Raw genomic sequence first — 14697 nt, 5'->3', positions numbered from 1 at the left:
TCCTACACAAAGCAGTGCCCTGCGTGTTAAAGGAAGATGACTGCTAAAGCCCAGCATCGTGAATCAGAACTTATCTGATCAGCACACCGGTCTAAAATAAAAGACAGTTAACTACATTCAGTGCCTGAATACTAAAGAACAAATTAGAAGAACATCTGTATACTATGGGCTCGCTTTATTTTTGATATGTTGCAAAAATAAGTTTCACAGTAGTTGTGCGTGCATAAGGCCTTTATTAATAAATTGGCATTTTAAGGAAGTATTTTTAGAATTATGTCATTGACTTCTGTGGGAAAGTTTATCTTTTGAAAACTTCACCTTCAATGTCATATCCATCAGAACTGAGTCCTTGATAGAGATGATGCATGAATACTTCTTTTCTCTTTGTATCTGCATATTAGCAAGGGATTTCAATAGAGACATAGAATACTGAAATACAATTTGGGGTGTAGGGGTGTGGGGTGGGGAAGTCCTCTTCACAAAGCTAAATTTTCTCAGAAAGTGTTTTCTTATAGTACAAGAATAACAAACGAGAAAGAAAAAATAATCTAGTGAAGCATGGAATGTATAGAATTTTGCAAAGCTGTAGTGAGTGAGCACGTGGGTTATAAACAGGTAAATGTGATGATGTTTTAACAAATGGCATAGAAGAGAGTAACGGAGGCAGAAGTTTCAGGGTTGTGTGATTTACAGCGTGGCTCTCACTAATTTTTGGTGCATTGGATAGTGTGTCCCTGTCAGGGTTTTGAGACATGCGTGCAATGTTTGGCCAAGAAGAGCCATTAGATTTAACCACAGAGGAGAATTAGAAGCCAGGAGCTCTGCTCTGGCTCTTAATTTTTGAACCCAAGACTGGCTTCTTCAGTTGCGTTGAACAATTTGTAACTGCTCGGAGGCCTTTTCCTTGTTGTAAGTGTGAAGTCAGTAATAATGTTATTTGATTATCGTTAAAGAGATTGGACCATTAACTGATGACCATTAAACAACTTTAAAATAAGGCATACATTTCATGTAACTTTTAGTTGTTATTAGGACAGAGCAAGAGACTATTTAGACCACTATTTTTTAGATGTCTCATGATGACAAAAGGAAGACCTCATAAAAGGTTACTTTGAATACTGGATTTAAGGACAAAAAAGAGAAAACATTTTTACAAGAAGTATAACAGCAAGGTTTCAGCTGATCATTCTCTTATAAATGATCTTTTATAATAGGACACAAACCAAGAAAGGTACCCTCAGAAGTGGTACCACATTTTTTTCCTGTTGATTGCAGTAAGTGCTGAGAGTAGAGTGCATTCTGTGTAAAATCAAAGTTGGGGGGGAATTAAAAAAAAAAAAAAAGGAAGAAAAAAAAGCAGCACAAAGACTTCAGGATTTATTCTTTAAGTGCCTCTCTGGGAACAAAGACATGCCCAGCAAGGGCAGGAGTGGAGGCCAGGAGGAAGGAGGTGGACAATAGGAAGGCTATCGCAGGGTGAAAGGGGTAACGCAACAGGAAGAGCATCAGGAGGGAACATCTTCATTAATTTTATCATGTATTTACTTTCCTAAATCTTCTTGTGTGTTCACTCAACCTTGATCCCATTCTGTGATATCCTTGCAGATTTATAGTAAATATCTCCCTTCGGGATAGTGAGAAAAAGAGATAAGCCTGAACTGTAAAAAGAAAATAAAAAACCCAAAACATCAACAAATAAACTCCTCACAAAAACAAAGGGAAGAAAGGAAAGCTCAGTTCAAAGCTATCATCGCTGGTACCGCCTGATAGCACCTGAAACTGAGTCACAGCACCCAGATACAATATAACCGAATTACTCCAATACTCTTTCGCTAGAGAAATCTCTTTCCTTTTCTTCTTCAGTAAAACCTTTCCTCAGAATAATTATTAAGGCAGGCCTAGGGAACTGTGTTCATTTCAGAGCTTTCATTTTTAGAAAGACTGTTTAATATTTATATAAAGCTCATGTTAAGTTTATGCACCTGTCAAAATACTAAATTATATGATAGTGATTGCAAAATGAGCTATTTATCAGACAGATGTCTCTACCCAACCTGGAGTAGGGAGATACGGAGGGGCAGATCCCCTCCCGCTACAGGGTAATGGTGCCTTATTTATGACAACCTGCCGGGAGGGGATGCGTTTAACCCTGCTGGCTCCGAAAGCCGTGTGGGTTCAGTGGGCTCTGCCCTGTCCACCACAGGAGATACAACACTAGTAAGTGTTTCTTGAATCAACGCGTGTGAAGCACGAGAAGCATTTCTGATGTCTAGCTTACCTTCGTGTTCCTGACACCTTCCAAAGGTGCCTTGTTTTGGTATCAGGTGGCTTCATCCTCCAGCTGCAGTCGTAGGAGTGGAAAAATAATGTGAAGATACATTTTAAGTGGAAGACAGGCTTTCTCAGGAAATAATTCTATAATCAATGGTGTTGTAGAATAATGCTTAGAGGTGTTCAGGTCTGACCTCGGCCAGCTGTAAATTGTAACTGAAATGTGCTGTTTGTTAGTGCCGGGAACAGGTCAGGAGCTTGAGAGAAGGGGCACAGCTGAAGCGTGAGGTTGTAGCAGGAGACGATGGAGATGTGGCAACTCGAGTACCACAGGGCATTAGTAATACCACAACCCATAGGAAGTTTAAGCAGTTTGCTATAACTTTCTCCAGAAGCTTCTGCATTCATGCCTTGCATTTGTAGGGTATCTGTTTGCCTTGGAGCCAGCCAGGCTGCCTGTGCCCCTGAGCTGCACCACTGAGAGACTGTACAGTGTGGTGGCTTATTTTCACCTTTAATGAACCACTCCTGTGCTTCAGAAACCCTTGCATGTACAAACCTAGATAGACATTCAAAAATAAGTATGCTGGTCCTGGACTTTAGATGCTGGGATCTGACATCGAGGAAAAGTAGCAGTAGCACCTTTCCTCCCACAAGGCTTCTTTTACAGTACCTCATATCTCTATGTCCAAGCTAACCTTGTGCTGCTTTTTTTTTTTTTTTTTTTTTTTAAAGTATTTATTTATGAAGAATAAGCTGTACGGGCTTCACTCTGCTTTGGAGAGAAATTCTTTGTAAATACAACTAAGACTCTCTAATCCTTATTATAATAAACTTCACTGATCTGAACAGGTGTATATCACAGTTGGCACTTTTAGCAGCACAGTGTTTCCCGAGTGATACACTGAGCAACATTTCTCACACTGGGAGAAAAACAAGAAAAGGGAGAAGGTAAAATAACTGAATTTCTCCCTCAAATGCAAGTCCATAGTAGTTTGCTACTAAGCTCTCTTGAATGTCTGTGCACTCAGAAACCAAGGAGGAAACCAGCAGCTACTATCTGGCTGGCAAATCACAGCCCATGTTATGGCAAAACCCTGGTACCTGTATGTTTGGAAGCATGCAGGGTTTTTTAATAAATCCTCAAATTCAAAAGCTATTGGGGAATTTTGCACAAATGATTGAAATACATTAACGTAATAGAAAAAATACACTTGGTGTACTGCATATTTCTATTTATTCCAGTTACTTAATGCATATATTAAATACACTGGGGAGAGAAATAGTTTTTTTACTCAGTTTGCATTTGTTTTGATTCTGTGTGATGGATTATGAATTACCAGGCTACTGATATACCTATGCAAAAATACAATGCAGTAGATGTCTAATTATGACCTGAAGTGAAAATGAATTATAACTCCTCTTGATACTTCTTATGATTTGGTGCGTTATAAATAAGAGTGATTTATTATTGTTTCACCTGCTGCTCTGCTAGTGATGGATCATAATAATAGATCATCATAATTTTGAAATCAGAACACAGCTGTTTTTTCTTCCATATAATTCAATTTTAACTCCACTACTGAGGTTGTTGAGTATCACAATCCATCTACTTTACATTAAGTTTTATTAGAAAGAAGATACATTAATATATCTGGTAGCTGTTCATTACTAACATCTGTTTATTAGACTTCTCTACTAAACTGTCCAACGTACCTTTTGATCGTCTCATTATCCTTTCAGCATGACCCACATGGCAACTACCAAGAAAAAGAGATGATCAGGGACCACTATTGGAAAGGAAGACTTCTCCTTCTGTATGTACTGTATATTTTATGCAAAATTGCTGTACTGTTATTGTAAATTTTCAGATCTATGTGGTCTTTGTGCCATAGTATTCAGTGCTTCAACATGACCCTTCTTTTATACATTTGGTCCCCGGCAGTGCTTTATATCCAGGTACTCTGTATATTGTCCCTCTGTAAAACAGTTGGGTTGGGTCTCATCCAGACAATCCTCCAGCAGCGGTACAGCGTGGACAAGGACCGTCCTTTCTCCTCTGTGAGTGTTTTCATGTGTTCACCTCTTCTCACTTCATGTGGGAAGTCCCTCATGAAGCAGGAGCATCCGTGCCATAAATTCAGCCTGTGGTAGCTGCGTGAAGCCTGAAATAATTTTGACCTAAGGGAGTATGTTTATATGCAACAGGTTCACATGGTATTACCCTCAGAAGACTCTGAGTCTTCTCTCCCTCTTGCTGTCACCAGACTCCCCTCACACAGCTGTCATCATGCTCTGCTTTCTTTTTGATGCTTCAGCAACCTGCACTCGCCTTCTTGCTAAGGGCCCTGGCATGTCACCACGGCAGATGCTACGTAGCTAATGAGTGGCTGAAGCAAGACTCTCACTGGCAGCTAATAAAAACTTTATATTTGAAATGAAGTTCCTTCCCTAGGGAGAAAAAAACCTTCTCCAGCTTCACAGATAGCAAGAGGAGGAGCTGATGGATCTGTTGGATGAACAGATCAGTCGCCACCAGCCGTCGCTGTGTTTGCTGTGCACAAAACCCTCGCTGCTAATAGCGATGGACTCTTTAACAGTGGTCGCCCCCATCTATAAATAGGGGGCTGTGTCTTTTAAAAATCTGTTTCATTCTAATAATCTTATTCATTTAGTCTATGGCTGCATCCAAAAACCTCCAGCTGCTTCTGCAGTTTCCTCTGAAGTGGGCTATGCCAGAGCAACTCTAGAAAATCGCTGGCAGATGAACGCAGCCTGGCTGCCAGGGCTGGGCGCTGGTCACTTCAGCTTGCTTGGACCTGCGGAGCGCCAAGGAGCCGCTGCAGCCAGCCCCTACGGTGGCTCTGGCTGTCACACATGCCCTGGAATAGCATGAAGCAAGCCATGCAGAAGCAGGTGTGACAGTGTCTGCAGGACAGCAGAGGTAGTGCTTGCTCATCTCTGCTGAAGTACTAAAGCTCGGCTGAGGTTAGGAGCTTGGGGAAAAGGAGCGAGACACAGGACACAGACAGCCCATGGGGAAGGAGCGTACATCTTTTAGACATGGGGGTGCACTGTGGCCTAAAACACATGCTGGGCATATTATTGAAAACTGTCCTGGATGGCCTGATCTTTATTTTTAATGGCTATGAATGATTCATTGAACCTCAGATAAAGTTTTTCAGTAGTTAATTATCTTAGTTTAAAAAACCATAATGTTAGGCTATCTCTGGCTTAACAAACCTTTCTCTATCCTGTGTTTGCCCATGAGCAGACAGGGTGGATTTGCTTGTTTAAAATTATTTCTGTAAGCATACTGCAGTTCATATGTTTTCAAATTGTTTTCTGGCTGTTTGCATAGCAAAACTGGAGGTGTTCTGCCTGGACGTAACACCACCTACAATTTCCCTGACACCCTATGTGGAGTAGCTACTTTTTAAATTTGGGCGAATGAATATTTATGATGCAAAGTGCATTTTCTCTGAATATTCTGCAACATCAGTTCAAATTATTTTTTATGACTGTGTCTACCATTAACTTGTAAATGTATGGAAAACAGGCACAAATGGAGGAAATGTGTGGCTGAATTCACTCAGCCCCTTTGGTAACGGGGAGTTTCAATCATCTAACAGCTATTGGGAGACTCTCTGGAGAGAGAGAGAGATGGTGTCGGACCTGCTTCTCCAAAACAAGCTGCTGAGGTCCACTGCAAGCCTGCTATGAGAACTGACACTAAACTGCAGCTTTGTGAGGACCTGACAAAAGGAGGTGGGAATGGATTTGGACAGAGTGTCTTATCTTTGTCACAAGGTCACTCCTTCTAATTGCACCTGAATAAAGCAGGATGGCAAAACAAAGTAGCTTGCATCATGGTTGTCCAATTTATGTACTCTAGGTAACGAGACATCAGTCTCTGGAGCTCTCTTTGGTGTACTCCACAACTGCTGATCTCATGAAATGACCATGAGAAGGGAGTACATTAACCAGTTAATAGTTTCACTTTTTCTTTCCCATCACTATTTTTCTTAGACAACTTATCCTTTATATAGTAAAGGAAATGCCTATGAAGTTATATATCCAGTTCTTGTTTATTGAAGAACAAATAAATATGAGCATCTGAAAACTTTCACAAAAGCTAGATTTTAATGGTCCTCAGAAATCTGGGAAGAAATGAATAAGTAAAATGAAAAGGAAAAAAAATTAAAACCCTGGAAGCACAACTGAAATGTGTGTATATGTACAGTTTTAAGGCTCCTGCCTTACAACTGAATAATAACTCCTTGAGCAGTAATTTATTTGCATGCTGTTAATTAGAAGCATAATTAATTTTTTGGGATTATAAATAATGGTGCGCAAAATGTCATTCCCAGCAGATCAAACAGAAATAATATAAACATTCTCAAAAAAACAAGAATAGCTTGTAATGAAACTAATGAAACTTGTACTAATGAAAAATATAGATTTGTGTCTGGAGTTAGTAATTTATTGGTAAAATGCAAGAGTTCATTAATCATTCTGCTTTCTATTATACTTGGCACATATGGAAGGAAAATTTCTATGTTTATCACTGCTTCAAATAAACAGTAGCATAAGTAGATTATTCCCAACAGAAAGATTTTTCCCACACCCTAATCTCAGAGCAATCATTCACTGATCTAAATGAGCAGTTACTTAAACCGCTAAGAAGGGATGCTAATTAGCTAAGGAAAACTAGGCAAGAGTATTTAATCTAAAGAAGACAAAACAAAACAAAAACCTTTTTTTTCCCCTGCTATCTTATTTCTAACGTATTATTTACTTTCAGTTTGCTTGGATGCTTTCTCCGTGACAGTATCATGCTTAGGTATGTCTTCTCAGGAGGACGAGTTCTTTCAAACTTCTCGGAAGCTTTGCTTTTGTAGCCTCCACTCTGCTGTGGTTACACCTTCCACTTCCCAGCTAATTTAGGTATGTATTGGGGTAAAAATGGGAAATAATATGAGCCCACTCTGCTCTCTGCAAGCAGAGAGGGTGGATCTGGGTCTGCCTGGACTTTAAACACTTTAAAACATGTTAATATTTTAGGTTTTCTACAGATGCCTCATGCCTCCAGGTCGAAATATCTCCTAACAAGCTATATGCCTTAGAAATAAATATCTTTTAGCTTTTGATGCAAAACAGTATCTGCAGCATGTAATGCACAAAAAAACATCAGAGTTCTGCTAGGCTTGTAGATAGTGTTGGGTGTCTGGCTAAAGAAAACAAAAGCTGCTCTGAAGTCAGATTGTTACAATCTATTAGATCTTCTCTGATGAGGTCTGTTGGTATCCTGTGAGCAATGTCTTGAAGGCTTGCCCAGGAAAGATGCTCTGTTTGCTCAGATCCTGGCAGCCTCCTCTGATGATCTGGTCAGCAGTGGGGATAATTAGGTGGCACTCAGGAGACATAAGGAAGGATGAGTTTTTCCCCAGCCACGGGAATCCTTGTTCCCATGGTCTGTCCTGGGCATAGACCTGACCCCCTTCCATACCTCTAGCGGTGCTGAGGCGAGAAGGGTTGGGATTATGGTCACCATTGGCATGGGATTGGTGTTTCTGTGTCAATTTGTTTATTCTGGGTCAAACACCTCTTGATGTAATTCAAATAGCTGTAGAACAACTTCTGCCATTGGGTTACTGGCATTTCTGGTCAGCCATAAGGGTAGATTTTTGTGCCTGAAGCATCACTCCATCACAACAGCTTTGCAGTGCTGACTGTTGTGCTGCTGCTACGGAGCCACACTGGTGCAAAACTGGTGCTGTGTCCTGGAGATGTGGGTCATCTTATTTTTTGCTGACTATTGCCTTCAGTACTGTGAGGCTCCGATAGCAGGCATCATGTGAAAAGGGAGAAAAGTCAACACAAAATAAGGGTAAACCAACATTTTGATGGATTAGAAATTTGGTTTTCAATGTTTGGTTCCATTTTACTCATTGTGCCCTCTGATGTACCAGTGTTGAGGGATGTAAGGAAGGCTCATAGAAAATATATGGACATTGTCAATAGTCAGCTAATGGCTGCAGGCGAGTTTTCAGATTTTAAATTTATGTATTTATTCCATTAAAAAAGAAATGATTCTACAGAGGGGAGAGGCACTGCGCAACAATAGCACTATTACTGAATGGATGGAACATGTTGGATATGGATGGAATTCTTGAACTGTCTTACATGTCATCTCATTCTTTCATCCCTGTTTCTAATTCCAGCATCCAATGCTTTATAGAGCTGACCTCGTCTAAGATATAGCTTACTTCCTCTTGATAAATTGTATTCCATTTATATGCTCTTTTGCAAGTACAAGAATCTGTATGTCTCATACATTGTTCTGCAAAAATCCTTCCACCTCATTTTTTTGCATTAATTCTTCAACGAGAATTTTAATATGTTGTTTAAGGATATTTTCAGGAGGGTTGGCAAAGACAAGGTTCTAACAGATCTAGGTGTTAAGAGATTTTGCTGATATTTCTAGAAGGCTGCAAAAACTGTGTGAACAGTAGAAGCACAGCTGAGTGCTGTTGAGCCCAGGAAAATACATGGAGTATATTCCTGTGTACAGAGATTAAAAATTGAACACATATAAACTGTTTAGATTGGTCTTTGTTTTGTATGTGAGCATCTATTCACCAGTTTGGCATTCTGTTGAATAGCCAGACATCATTGTAGACCTTTGATGTATTCTCCATTAAAATGCATGTGCTGTACTTCTGAAGGATTGATGAGAGGTGGAAAAATTGACGTAGTAGAAAGAAAACAAAATAAGAAAGAATTCTCATAGGCTACATAGGCAAAATTCATGTCAACATGTGAATAAATACTTCATATACCTACGGCTAGACAAAAAACACTGAGACTTCAGTGCTCTGCTGCATTTTGTCTACAAAATTACTAGCATAGAAAATTGTTCTAAACAAGACACATTCTGAAATAATGTTTCTGTGTTCAAAGCACGGTCTTTGGACATCTGCAATTATGGGTTCTGTTCTTAACATCACCACCGGCTTATTTTAAGATTTCAAAAGATGTTGCAAAAAACTGCCCATGTTTCTCATTCTCTATTGGTAAGATGTGAATAAAAATATGTCTTATTAGGATGCTGTTAATTATCACTTGTGAAATGCTTTGAGGTCCTCTGAGAAAAGCAGTAAAGACATGAAAAGAAGTATTATTTAATAAAGTTTTAACAAATAAATAGCCATGGGGCCTAAATAAAATGACACCAAGAATAAATTGTTTTATGACATACCCTCACCTGTTTAATATAACTTATGGAAACTAGTAAAAAAGGGCTTGAATTTGAGAAAGCATCTGAACAGTTGTTAGTTTAGCATGAGTACTAGCCTGACCTCAAATTGAGATCTGCTATTGCATAGATGCACGGTTTTATATAGTAATATACAGAAATAATTGAGAAAGGGAGGATTCAGAGCTATGTGATTGAAAGCATGAAAGGCCCCCAAAGCCTTTCATGTTATCGTCTTTGAATAGTGCTTTGGTCTTTTGTTCTTCTTCTGATAGATGATGCTTTGTGTTGCAATGACAGAAAATCTCCTACTCTAAATTATAGGGAAAAAAGTTAACAGAGGTTAAATATATGTTCACTTACCCACAATATCTTTTTATAAAGCTCGTTACTACCAATAATCTTTTCATCTGTTATTGATGATGTGTTATTCATGTATGATTGCCTTCCCTCACGTCACAGTTAAATATAATGAGTCATGCACTATGGCAAAAAATGTTAAATTTCTTCTTTGAGGAAAAGAATTAGGTTTTGAAAATATCACAAAATAGCACCATGATAAACTTTTTTATTAAAATACCAGACAGGGGCTTCTTATACAGATATATGTATCATGTCTGATTTTCTTCACCCTGAATTATAGTTATTTTTTACTGTTCTGTGCCTGACTCTACAACTTTTATTTTGACCTGTTCCAGAAGTTTTAGCAAATCCAAATTCTTATACAAGTTAAAAATGACAAAATCTGGCCTTTTATTATTAAGACAGAGAAAATCCACATGAAAATGCTAGCCTTCTTCTCCAGCATCACCTTTTCTATATGAAAACTAGGTGGAAAGATATTTGATTTTTAAAGTAAGTGGAATCTGAGGGGGTAATTACTGAATGAGTAATTGATATGCCGTACTACAGAGCTACTTGGCTTACGCAGCTGCTCAGAAAAGCAGGATGGTCCCTTTTCACTATACTATTTGGTATAATCGTGGGGCTGCCACAGCATCATCTGGTCCTTTTTGCAGGGCTCTGTGGACAAAAAACACATATAAAATAAAACCAGATTCATTTGGAAACATGTCCTTCACCAAGGTGCTCCTGTAAGACATCTAGTTTCATAATGCAAGCCCCCCTTAACCCAGCCATCAAATTGTAATATAATTAAAGCTTTTCTTTGCTAATTATTAGGTCATTAAATGTGTTCTGCCTCTTGCAAACCTAAGGAAAAGACTATGAGAATCTTTGTAGGAGAGAACTCAGAGAACCGCAGGAGAAGTCCTTTAGGGGTTGCACTGTATGTATACACTCTTTAGGAAATGCTGCAGGGCTACATTTTATTAAATGGTGTTGGAGAACATTTTGCATTCCTTTTATTTCACTGGGGTAACCACTGCAACTGCCCAGATCTTGCAGCAGGACTTGTATCAAGTTGATTCAAATACAGGTTGGTAACAATTGTGTTTTATGTGGGTTCTGCATTGATTTTACAGGCTTTCTGCTACTCCTGTTAGATACTTTTGAGTCCTGTGGCTTTTTCAGTCCAGTCTAGAGCTTCTGAAATGCATAGTCATAGGGTGAAATGAGGAAGGGGGGATACTGCTAAGTGCTGTCAGCTGTTGTGGGTGGGTCGTGTGCCCTAATCTTAAAGGACCACAAAATGGAAGTCTTTAGAAATGGGGAACTCAGCTGCAGTCTATTCCCCGATGGCAGACTGGTATGTTGTTGTTAGTGGTTGTCACCTTTTGACCATGATGTCTAAAAATTAGAGAGAAATAGAATAGAGAAGGGGGTTTAACAGGCTCATATTGGAGAAACGCTTTACAAGAATGATGAGCTTGTTTGATTTGTACATAATAAGCACCAGGTGCCACACCATATGTATAAGCTGTGTTCCTCACCATCCTGAGTTTCAGGAAAATTGTTGTGCCTGGCCCCTTGTTTTCCTGAATCAGTTTATACTAAACTTCAGATGGATGACAAAACCACCAAAACATTTCAGATTCATCTGCTACTGCTGCCCAGGAGAAGATAATATGTACACAGGTAATAATGCATTCAAAGCAAAATACCTAGTGCTTGTGGAGTTGTTTAAATCTCTCGATGTATATTTTGTTTGGTTTAAAGGCATTATGTGAATGATATAATGTACTATATGAATCGAAAATTACATTTATGGAAATACTTGTATTTTATATATTTTAGCACATCTTATTTGGCATCTAAATGCAAAACAACTTCATTTTTACTGAGATGACATGGTCATGAATAGGAGATACCGAGCAATAGAATAGATAATGACCCATATGTAACAGTTGCCTTTAGATATACAGCCATGTTTACAGAGATGATGGGAAGGCTTCATGTGCCTCAGTGCAATTTACTAAATACAATGTGGGATGAAATTGCTGTTGTTGGAGCACAGGACAGCTTTAAAAATGAGTAGCTTAGAGGGAGGAAAAGCCTTATGTATTCACCTGGAACAAAAAGCATTAGTGTATTTAGATGGCTGTTCTCTTGAAATAATTTACAAAATTGCAATACCTTTGACAGTGAATTCCAGTTAATTGCTTTACCATAAGAGAGCACTTGCTTTTCCGGGAACAACCCCCTTATGAAGCTCCCCTAATGAAATCTTGCAGATTTCTACCCAATTTCTTCACGTGTTCTGTCATGTCAGCAACTTTCTTCCCCCAAGTCACATCTCCTCTATGCAGTACCTCAAAGTCCTTTCCGTGTTCCAGCCCTGTCTTCTACTGAAGTTGTTTAATTTAGTATTTTGTAATTCCTTGCATAGTACGAGGGGCAAAAGACAGCACACGTCACTGCTAGTCCAGGGGTAAACATGTCCTCAGCATGAGCAGCCAACAGTAATGCTGTGAGAACTTACAGGGACAACATCCTCTGAGCATCTCCTTAATGGGGACAGTATTTGGCTCTGGCTTCTAACCAGCCTCTGGCTTTCATGAAACCTTCAGCATGAGTCTCTCTGATAATACTGCCTATCTGTGATGGGTAACTGGCCAGCAGATTCAAAGGGACAGACAGAGGCACAAGCACAAAAAACTTCATTTCTTTAAGAGAGCAAGCTAAAAATAAGTTGGCCTTTCGATATCTGCAATATGTTACAAATGCATGGTATGCTGCCACACAATTCCCTCTCCTCTCTTCTATCCCCAGAAAAATGCGTGTGTGTATGTATATACATTTATTAAATATGGTGAAGTATTTCAGGGTCTCTGTGTAATGTTATCCAAAACATCAATGCATGCTGAATTTAAAATAAGATGAATGCAATTTAACTGCGAAAAGCCTGCAATTAATTTATGAGATATCTCCCGAAATGGAAGGACACATCTTTCAGTGGAAGTTGTGAACACTTAATGGAGATTGCTAATAGGATTGGCCCAGCATAGTTGCAACTAATAGCGTGCAGTGGGATTTTCAAAAGCATAAAAGGAAAAAATACTTTAATAGAACTCCCATACTTAATCTTCTCATTGTTGCTAAGCTTCCATGATATGAACTTCTACCTCATGTTAGGAAATATTCTCCCTGACAGGCTTGTGTTTTCAGGTTATGAAATTGGAAATTCAGTTTTCTAAAGCGTTCTTGTTTTTTATGATAGCTTCTGTGCATTGTACTGTTCTAAACGAGGCTTATGATGATTTATAGGTAGACATACATATATCTGAATATGAAACCAGAGTAAGTCTTCATTACATTGAACAATTAATGTGTTTATGAAGCCTTAATGTAGTAAGAGGTATAATTTGGACGAACTGGAAAAACATTGTGTTCTAGCATCCTCACAAGGAGAGTGAGCCTATATGAAATCTGTCCATGGCTGCAGTTTGCGCAGGATGCATGCTTCCTAGGTAGAGTAGTAGGGCCCAAATTTTATGTAAGTGCCCTATTTCATGATAATTTAGTTAGTTTCCATGGAGATAATTCTGTTGTCACAAAGTAAGGGTAAAGATTTCAAGTGCAAGATAAATAGGAAAAGCACATAGACTTCCAAGCAGTAAAGATGTTCTTCCTTTGCTCTGTAGGAACAAAAGGCAATGCATCATAACATCCACAGCAGTGAATGAGTGAGCTGGCTTTGCTATAAACATTGCTAGCATTCAGTATATCAACACCTTGTGTTTCATAGTATGCCTCTCAATACCTTTTTCTTTACGACCGTACGTTCAGTGGATAATAGTTTTCACCAGTTACACTAGAATGGGGCCAGATCTTTAGCTGGAATAAATCAGTCCAGCTGGACTGCAGTCAATGAAACTGTGCTAAATTAAAGCTGAATTAAGCTGTGCTGAATTAAATCATTTGAGAATTTGACTTCATATTGTTCACCTACCCTGCCATGTGATCAGGTCAATAATATAAACAACAGAAGACAGACACCTGACAGATTCCACCCACCCACCCTGCTCCCCCCAAGTAGATGCTTCCTTCAACCCTTTGAGCTATTCAAGACAATAAGAGTCATTGATTAAGCTTCTGGATTACCAGTTGCCAAAACAGTTCTTTGCTGAGGGTGATCACCATTCTGGTCAACTGGTAAAACAGCTCTTTGTTGTTATTTATCTTATTTCTTTTTTCCTTTTTTTGTTCTCTCTTCCACCCCAACACCTCCACCCCCACCCCCCCATCTCCAGCCATAGTTCTTTAAATTAATGACAAATGCCCATTACTGAGATGGCACTGTCATGTTGCCTAAGGCTGTCTGCATTGCTGGCCTGTGAAACTCTTGGTTGAAATTGCTACCAGTTTTTTAACTGTTGGAATATGGCAGTACTGGAAAAGAGTCTGGAGAAAGCCTGAGTGCAGGCATCTACATACGTGAAAAGATAAACTGCAGGTGAGTTGAAGTATGTTTGTCATCTGTAGAGCCACCACTGTATGTTACAGATTTGTCAGGTATTGGTCATGCTGTTTACTTGTTGGCCTTGTAAATCACATCTAACATCAAAATAACAAGGAATATCCCCTTTGAGTGGGTTATATGCTTAGCTTTTTAAATTTACTTAACACCATACAAGCAAAATATTTGATATCTGTTGTTGATTGTGGTTCTAAATGTTGACAGTAGAATTTGGTTGCCTGAAGACAGGCACCCAGCACCAGCCTGTCTGTCTCAGGACTGACAGAGCCAACACTGGGTTTAGGAAGAC

The 14697-nt window shown here is 39.1% G+C and overlaps 1 protein-coding gene across 3 annotated transcripts in view; it reads left to right on the top strand.

The window, feature by feature from the left end:
• TOX3 (TOX high mobility group box family member 3) overlaps nucleotides 1-14697 on the top strand; it is a 489533-nt gene that overhangs the window by 113591 nt on the left and 361245 nt on the right. Inside the window, exon 8 of one of the 3 annotated variants that reach the window (XM_080364727.1) lies at nucleotides 1-14697. This exon is cut by the window's left edge and continues 37028 nt beyond it; it is cut by the window's right edge and continues 20983 nt beyond it. The exons of the other annotated variants lie outside the window; for them this stretch is intronic. The gene's annotated coding sequence lies outside the window, so the exon portion shown is untranslated. 3 annotated transcript variants of the gene reach the window in all.

This window comes from Falco punctatus (genome assembly GCF_963210335.1).
Source record: "Falco punctatus genome assembly, chromosome: 14".
In the NCBI taxonomy this organism is placed as follows: domain Eukaryota; kingdom Metazoa; phylum Chordata; class Aves; order Falconiformes; family Falconidae; genus Falco; species Falco punctatus.
The sequence above is the reverse complement of the archived record's forward strand: the minus strand, read 5'-3'. Positions and strand labels throughout refer to the sequence as shown.